Source organism: Wyeomyia smithii, chromosome 3 (genome assembly GCF_029784165.1).
Source record: "Wyeomyia smithii strain HCP4-BCI-WySm-NY-G18 chromosome 3, ASM2978416v1, whole genome shotgun sequence".
Lineage (NCBI taxonomy): Eukaryota > Metazoa > Arthropoda > Insecta > Diptera > Culicidae > Wyeomyia > Wyeomyia smithii.
This window is the reverse complement of record NC_073696.1, coordinates 18191726-18200359: the sequence shown is the minus strand read 5'-3', so window position 1 is coordinate 18200359 and position 8634 is coordinate 18191726. Positions and strand designations below refer to the sequence as shown.

General features: G+C 38.7%; 1 protein-coding gene across 1 annotated transcript in view; it reads left to right on the top strand.

Annotated features, from left to right (window-relative positions):
- The first annotated feature begins 5612 nt into the window (after nt 1-5612).
- Nucleotides 5613-8634, top strand: part of LOC129731103 (coiled-coil domain-containing protein 85C-A) — a 133943-nt gene continuing 130921 nt past the window's right edge. Inside the window, exon 1 of the mRNA XM_055690869.1 lies at nt 5613-6775. The gene's annotated coding sequence lies outside the window, so the exon portion shown is untranslated. The remainder of the gene's footprint in view (nt 6776-8634) is intronic.

The following is an 8634-nucleotide window of genomic DNA, read 5'->3' as shown; positions in this document are numbered from 1 at the left end:
GATTTGATTTTTTTGAATAAATTTAAACAACGAAATTTATTAATGAAACTCAAAGTAGTTGAATTACGCAAATCGACATTGTTACATTGAAGAAACGAGACAGTACACTTCTCTAAATAAGTGGTTAGGTGATTAACGACGTTTTCGCAAATATTGATAGCTTCCATAATTTTACACCGAGGAAGTCCAGAATCAGCAGCAAGACGACATATGCTGACTGAAATAATTTGCATTATTTCTTCTATCGTTTTATTATCGTCGTCTTCAAATTCATCGTCAAGAATTTCTTCAGCCTGATATACTGGCATATCATAAAAATGTTGTGTCGAAATGTCGGCAGAAAGAGTTTTTGTACTTATTGATCTTTTGTGTTTCTCAGTTATATGTCGTTTTAAAGAAGTGAAATGATGGTATCGCATGGTACACATGGGATAAGTACAATCGTAATAGATAGAATCTGGGGTGAAATCATTGTTGCGGATGTGCCATGATACATGACGCCCAAGTTCTTCTACATAGCCGCTTACTTTTCTACCACAAAAAAAGCAAGCAATGGCATCAATAGCCAAACCATTTAACTAAAATACACAAAAACGTACATATTTAATAAATAATAACTTACTGAATAGATCGTGTACCTCCACGTCGTCTTCTTGTAGATTAGATAGTACGATATCCATTTTAAATTTATTTGAAAATTACACGCGACACACTTTGAAAACGCAGCTTCGAAACTCTTTGAATATTTGAAAATGGCGGACTTTTGATGTTTCGTTTTGACAGATGCAGAAAAATTGCCGAACAGTATAGTAAAAAACAACAAAACATCAGTAAATCAATTGAAATGTTTTCAGCAACACCTAGGTAGGTGCTGACAGATCGTCAAATATTTACCGAACTTTATGAAAGTGCAGAACATACTTTAGTTTACAGAAAAGGTCAGTGATATTTTTTGCTGAGCTCGTCAAGTACCTTTTGTATAACGGTAATCCGGTAAAAATTTTAACCGACATCAGTTATTTTCGAGGAAATTACAAAATGATCAGTATTTTTTCAAATTTACTGAGCGTGACCGTAATAAAAATTACTGAACAATTAAAACGAGGATAAGTGTGTACCCGCTTTAGTGCCTCAGTGTAACTTGTTGAATCACCATCATCAACAGCATCAGCATCATTATTAAAGCTACACTGTTGGGAAAAAGTCTGAACAGTAGATGATCAGCTGGTCTTATAAATTACTGTGGGAGCGCATCACCAGGCGCTATATTGCTTTGGGAACCATCTTGGTTGTTGGCTGGATCCTGGAGTTCATGGTCGACTGCAGTAATCCTTCTTCTTGAACCGTTAATAAGTTTCCAATTTGCGTAACATCATTATATGTTTTGTACCAAGCAAATAGCTGCATGAACTCAACAAAACCTGGTTGCTTTTTCTTCGCTTTATTTGCTTAAGGTTTTCAATCATTTCTGCTAAATACTTTCAAAAAAGGATCAATAGCAGTGTAGCTTCCTCCTGTAAACCGAGTTGAATATCAAGTAAAAGTAAAAAAGTTAGGCCGAATAGGTAAATAATCAGTTATTGTATTAAGTAACCTCATCGGACACTCTAAATAAGCGGTTTGAACAAGGAAAAACCAATAAAAACATACCAATCTTCATGTTCATGTGTCCCAATCGTTTGTGCCAAATATTGAAATCGACCTCGAAAAACAAATTTTTCATCTGCCCTTTTTCTGCCGTTCCTGATGCTATAACATCACCGTGAACACAACCGTTAATCCTTTCTTGCAAATCTTGCTGATTGACAACAAACTGGTTGCCAGATCAGGGACGAGTCACACATCCTGAACTCGACGAACCCTTTGGCAACTTACTTGTTGGACTGACTGTTCGCCGTGTCGATGATCTTAACCGAAACTTTTTGCTTCTTGAAACCTGCTGAAACGAAGTACCATTCGTCTTCGTTTTCTTCGTATTTTAGCTTTCATGGTGTGTGCCGTCAACAATAACGACGCCAACCACTGATCGTTCACCTCGAATCCAATTTCGCTTAGATTCTGAGATGTTGTTGCCAATTCGTCGAAACTTAGGAGTGATTATGGATTCTGAACAACAACAATATCGCACGCTAGCCTGGAGGACTAATAGTGGTCTCGATCAAATAGATTAGTTGAGAGAATTCGTTATCGATATTGTTTTTGGCACATTTTGCATGTTGTAGGATAAGTACAACCGTGACCGAGTGCTGAGTCGAGAAAATTTCTAGCTCGAAGAGATCCTCGACCTGATCGGAATCGAACCCGACATACAATCTACAATACAATCGGAAATAAAGCCAATAGTATGCTAAGTTTTATAACGAGGTTCAGCTACGATTTCAATGACCCGTAAACTATAAAAACTCTTTCTGTTGTATTTGTTAGATCTTTTCAGATTATTGTAGTGTTGTTTTGCCGCCTTATTAAGACGTCCATTCCAATATAATCGAATCCGTACAAAAACAGTTTTTGCTTCATGCTCCAAGGAACTCATTTTGTATCCCATCTTATGATTCGCGTAGCATGCTCATCATTATAGAAACACTTGAAAAAAGAAAAGATATCGCTTTGGTCCCACGGAGGCGAGACATTATTTTGGCCGGACCTGACAATAACGTTGATTTTGTACCAAAAACCACCAACTCCCCACGTTCACCAGAGATTCGTCCGATGTTTACGAACGAGTTGGAGTTATAAAAAGAATGGATGAAAGTGACCAGAAAGGTCGGCTCCACTATTGCACAAAATGTAATCTGGATCTTAAGGAAAATGTGCGGGCGTTCAGCGATGGAAAGTAAATTGAATAAAGTAATTAGGCCGAAACATAATCCATATGTATTAGTTAATTCTCTGAAAGTATCACGAAAATCCGACTGAAAATACATTTTTGGCGAACATTTCCGTCTGGTTCGTTTCTTTCGAGTACAGGCCTTACACGCTCATTAAGAACGCGAAAAATCTTTGTATCGCATTCTCATAGAACAGAATATGCTATGAGCCAGTTAGTAGTATAATGAGTCTTTTTAATAAACTTGAAGTTATTGATTTATCGATGTTACGAAGTGTGCTTAGAAAAGAATTGAACGCCCGAATTATTATATAATAACTAGTCTCCAATGATTGACGCAAATGAATAAATAAATGAAATACTAGCACTAATAATTCACTTCAAATTCAAAGTGTGTGCGATATTTTTAAACATTATCGAATTTCACATGCTCCAAAGAAATTACGAAGAAAAAAAGCTCTAGACAATTTGGCATAAACAAACTTCCTCATTCTTCTTAAGGTTATATATATTTAAAAGGAAAAGTTGAATGTACACTGCTCGCCATAAGTTTGGAATTAGGGTAGGGAACATATTCTAAGCAGCTTTAGGAACCGCCTATGTATTCAGACGAAATACTCGAAATGTGTTGGGTGAAACTCAAACAGTAGTATATCAATCTGTTCTCTATCGTTTTCTCTGTCATAACTTTTTTTCAGGTTGTAAAACTAAGTTAGCAAACTTTAACAATCATCAATCAAAGTTACAAATCGAGGGACACTATTCCAATCACCCCGAACCTATTTCAAGCAGTTTCTATTTGTTTTTTTCTTATTTTCGCTTATTTTCCGTCGGTCTAGTTTCGCCACTGTTGTTGTGCCAATCACCGACACCCAGGGAGGCGACTCCACCCAGGACCCCCCTTTTAAAATAGGTGCTACTGCTTAAACCGTTCCCTACCCTACTTCATTGAATATTGCAACACTCCGTTTGACGTAAAATTTTCCGAAGAATACGATGAAACCATCAAAATTAAAATAAAATTAGCTGTATTTGCCAAAAATGCAAATTTAGTTTTCAAATATAAAAAATATTTATCTGGCAACACTTCCGGTAAAAAGTTATATTTTTTCTGGATTCCTTGGTTTATTTTCTTGAAAAATCATCTATCAGTATTTTTCGGACATCTTACGGCTATAAGTTATAAAATAAATTAATTACGAAATTTACAACTATTTTCGTAAAAATGTTATATCTCGAGATTTGCTCATATTATCTCGGGATGATAGTTGTTTTATACGTGAAATTTTCCAAGAAACACGATGAAATTATCAAATTTTAAAATTTTAAAAATCATCTATCGGTATTTTCCGGGTTTGTGCTTTTTCGTGGTCACTTCGTATGGAATGACCCATAATGAAATTCAAAAATTTAGTTATAATAGGTAATTGCAATCTTTTGAGAATGATTAGACCAATAAATAATTAATTATAAGATATTTGGTATCATGTTGGTGGGCAAAATGTTTCAGTTGGCAGGCTTCGAAAATTGATAAAGTTTTTTAAATAAAGTACAACCCCACGAAAAATTGTCGTGAAAGTGCTGGAATATGAAACAAACCTATTTGATTTTGATGGAGCTCTATATATTATTCTGACTTCTAACATGTTGTCTTTAGACGAGTTGAATATGCACTGAGTTTAAATTTTCTTGCCCATGAAGTGAACAACTTGTAAAAATGGCGTTAGTAACATTACATAAAGAAAATGAATAACTTCTTTAAAATTATTAAAACGGCTAAACATACAGGTGTGTTCATTAAGAACATTTCTAATTTATGTATTTTACATCAGAAATCTTTATTCAGAGTCTAAATACCTACACAGCTCACATAAAATAAATACGAATTTTGAAAATGTACAACAATTTGCTCTTCTGAAAATTGAAAAATATTTTTTTACCATCTTGTAATCAATTTTAAATGTTTCTCAATGACATCAATTCATTATCATGTTCACATCATGGTTCACAAAAATAAAAAAAATTATAAAAACATGCTATTTTTTTGCGAATTTATTCACTATATAAAATTTGCAGCCTTTTTTGAAGAAATATTTTTTTTAAGCATAGGATTTAATTTCCTACAAATGCCATAAATTTGAGTGAGATACTATTCTCAAGAAATTTCATCAACTCAACCTTACTCTTTTGTAAAATATAACGTTCGAGTCAAAATGGTTCCAACACCTGTGAAAGGTGTTTTGTTGTGTACTTATTTTCCGTGAAATTGTGGAAATAGGAAAAAATAGGAATTTTTAGATAGAATATCAGAAATAATTATAAAGAAGAACGAAGAGTGTAACATTTTCGTGATTTGTCATGTAACATCTTGGACTAAATCTTCTTTACGTTGTTATTGATATTTTTTTTTTTCAAAACATCGAATTTTTTCCTAAGTTATGATTTTCAAAGAACCACCCCAGCAGGTTGGAACAAAGCATAAAAGTCTCCCTCGAGCAACGGCAATTTCACTCCACTCGCTATGGGAAATCGGGAGAGCAAAAACTAAAGTTTGATGAGGAGGAGGAGAGCGAAAAGCATCCGCTCACGTTATGTTGCGATCAAGTGTGCCATTTCAGCACTTGCAGCAATGTAGGAGAACTGTTTTTTTTTTTTTCGAAAAATATGAGCGGGAGAGCGCAACGATCCGATCGATCGCACCAGGTAAGAGAGAGAGTGAGTGTGTGGCGTAGAGTGGAGTTTCGAAGTCGAAGAAGCAGCCATATTAGTGCTTTCGCGGTTTGTTATGTTTTTATTCCAGTTTTGCTGTCGTAGCGAGTGGAGTGTACTCTGTAGAGGTTGTGTCGCAATAACCGATTTGTAGTGTGCCTTCGTTTCCCACTGTGTCGTGTTGTCCCGAAGACTGCAGCGGAGTGCCGTGAAGTGATAGTTTGTGTCTTGCCATTACTGTGTGCGGTGTAAAGTGGAAAATATTCAAGTTGTAAAGAGCAAAGTTGCTGTCTGTCCGTAGTTCCCAGTTTGCTGATGTTGTCGGAGATCGTGGCTCGCCAGTAGTGCCCTGGATGGTTGTAGTGTGGACAAGGAAGGGGTGTACCGCTAGTGGAGGGCAAAACGTGAAGTGGATAGATTCTTTTGCCTTTTCTGGACCAAAACGGCGAACCGACAGCATCTCCAGATAGGCTCGCTGTGTCTGTGTGTCTATCTGTGTCTCTCTCTCTCTCTTTCTGTTCCTCGTCGGAACCGTTGCCACCAACAACTCTGGGTCAAGAAGTTGCAAAGCTTGAAGCTTGTGTTTGAGCACCGGCAAACTGTTTTCGGGGTGGCATCCCGAACCAAGGAAGGCAAGAGGTAACGAAAACGTAGAAGGCTCAAGGCGAAAGAAACGGCTTCGCAGTGAAGACGATACACGTACGGCTCTCTAAAGCGCAATATTAAGGAGGAAATAATAACAAAAAGACAGAAGGTTTTTCTGTTCCAATTTTGGGATACTCGACGCGGGAAGAGCAGCAAACGATTGAAAACGAGGGCCCAACCTAAACTAGATGTGCAAGAAGTGGTTGTCGGTGAAGTTGTTTTTTCGGGGAAAACACGTGGAGTCTTGAAAGGGCCTTTTTCTTCTTCTCGACGACACGAGTGAGAACGAGTGAACTCGGCACGGACGGGGTTACCTTAAGGTATGCACGTTAGAAGCGAACGGGAGTGAAAAAGATGGCCTGTTTGCAGTAATGACTGCACTGGAAGTTGAGTGTGTGAAGGAGTAGAAGGTAAAAAAATTATCAAAACAACTGTGCATTTTTGCTGGATTTGGTGCGTGGTGAAGTAGCATCCCGCAGGTTGCAGTGTGGTTATGTTTTGGGCCGATTGTGAAGTGCATTCTTTCCTGCAACAGTTGACAGTTTATTAAAACGCAGAAACAGAGCAGAGCAGAGGAGGGCCTGTCCTATAGCAGTAAGTGGATTTCAAGTTATTTATAGGCTTATGACAATGAGGCAGAATCGTAATGGAATTTAAAATAAGCCGATTCGAGAGAGGTCTTTTCTGGAATGTTAGGCAATTCTGGGGGAATTACCATAAACAACCTGAGCATATGGGTTTTTTGGATGTTGAGCTCGGATTTTGTGCTTCTTACGCACAATGTCGCTGTTTATTTGTTTTCTTCTGGCAATGTGCAGTTTGTAGTTGTTTATGGTTCGTGGTTTTAAACTTGTTATGATGTTTGTTATAGCATACTAATGTGTGGAGATAATTTATGTTAGGCGGATGGCTAAACTCAACATTTCCATGTTTGGTTCTCACTTTTTTTTGGTCCGGCAAAGTAGATGATAAGTTATCCGGCTTTGGAGTAATCCTTGGCAAAAGTTCGCATCTAACTCGAAACCTATTCTTCCTGAGCAGTACAATCTTAAATGACATCAAAAGGTCTAAAGCCGCTGTCAGCGTACAAAATAATAGCATTCTCACAGTTCCGCCAGGCTGTAACGTCTCCGGCTTTATAATTGTTTATTTGCTGCTTCACTCATTAAGACACTCCTAAATCACACAACGTAATTAATCTATCATCTCAAATTTGAAGCAAAAACTAGCTACGGTTAACGTTTATGGTATCATTCCAAAAAAATTAAATCACTTCCAGAACTATCTGATCTAATGGAGGGTCTCAAATAGAAATAGGAATTCTAAGCATTTCAACCCGTCTTCGTGACCGGTCAGGTAAATAAAGTAACGTTGCGACTTTACGAACTCAATGGAAAACACAAAACAAAATCACCCTGAGAAATACCGCCAATCAAAGTGAAACTCTTGGAGGCACATTTCGTGATTTCAGATAGAATATACCAGCCGACTTGGGCAGACGTACACTAACTAGTGGGTCCAGTAAACGGCCGAAGCAAGCAAAACAACAACCGCTGCTAAAACGCGGTAAAATATAAATTCATACTCGTCGCTATCCCGGCACCACTGCGCCAGTGCAGCTCAGCCTATGTATCTATGTAGCAGCGAACGTACATCGTTGGCACGAGTACATAAAACATGAAACCGAGACGTAGAAGCTTTCAAACTAAAACAATGTTCTTTTTGTGCCATCCGCAAAACTCAAAAACACCAGTCCAAGACCAGGTCCCATTTGGAGTCGCAGCAGCAACAGCAACAACCGAGAAGGAACAGCCCCTCTGGGGTTAGGATTCCCGCACCCCAGCCCAGCCAGAAGTCACCCTCCGGAGATGGGTGGTGGTGCGTCCTGCACTTCGCCAGTCCTCTACCTGGTGGAGCAAAACGAAACGATTACCGTCTAAAATAAATTCTAGCCAAGTCTTCTTGCACTCTCTTTCTCTCCCGAGCTCCGGTGCTCCGGTTAGCTTCAATGATTTATTTACAATTTAAATTACATCCAAACAGGATGCTCTCGTTTTTTTTTTCTGCCCCACCATCGAAAGTAACGTGGGTCTGAGCTGGCAGCACTCCCGAGATCTCTGCCGGAATCTGACCCGCCACACTGTCCGTAAGACAACAAGACAGTAAAACATGAGCGAAGAAATTGGCGGTTGACTGGGCGGCGTTCTACACTTCGTCGCAGGAGGGCAGCAAGGGGTCCGTCCATCCACGGTGGGAAACGTAAATGTTGCAATCGAACTACCCACATTGTGGACCCGACCTGGGAGTCGTCGACGCTTTGCTGGTAGAGTGAATGCAGCGCAGCAGCAGAAGCACCAGAGCTGAGCCAATCAACCCGAGCCGAGATCCGGATTGCTTTCAATGAACTGGAACGAATCAAAGCCGGGAAAGACGCTCTCCGATTCTGCGAAATG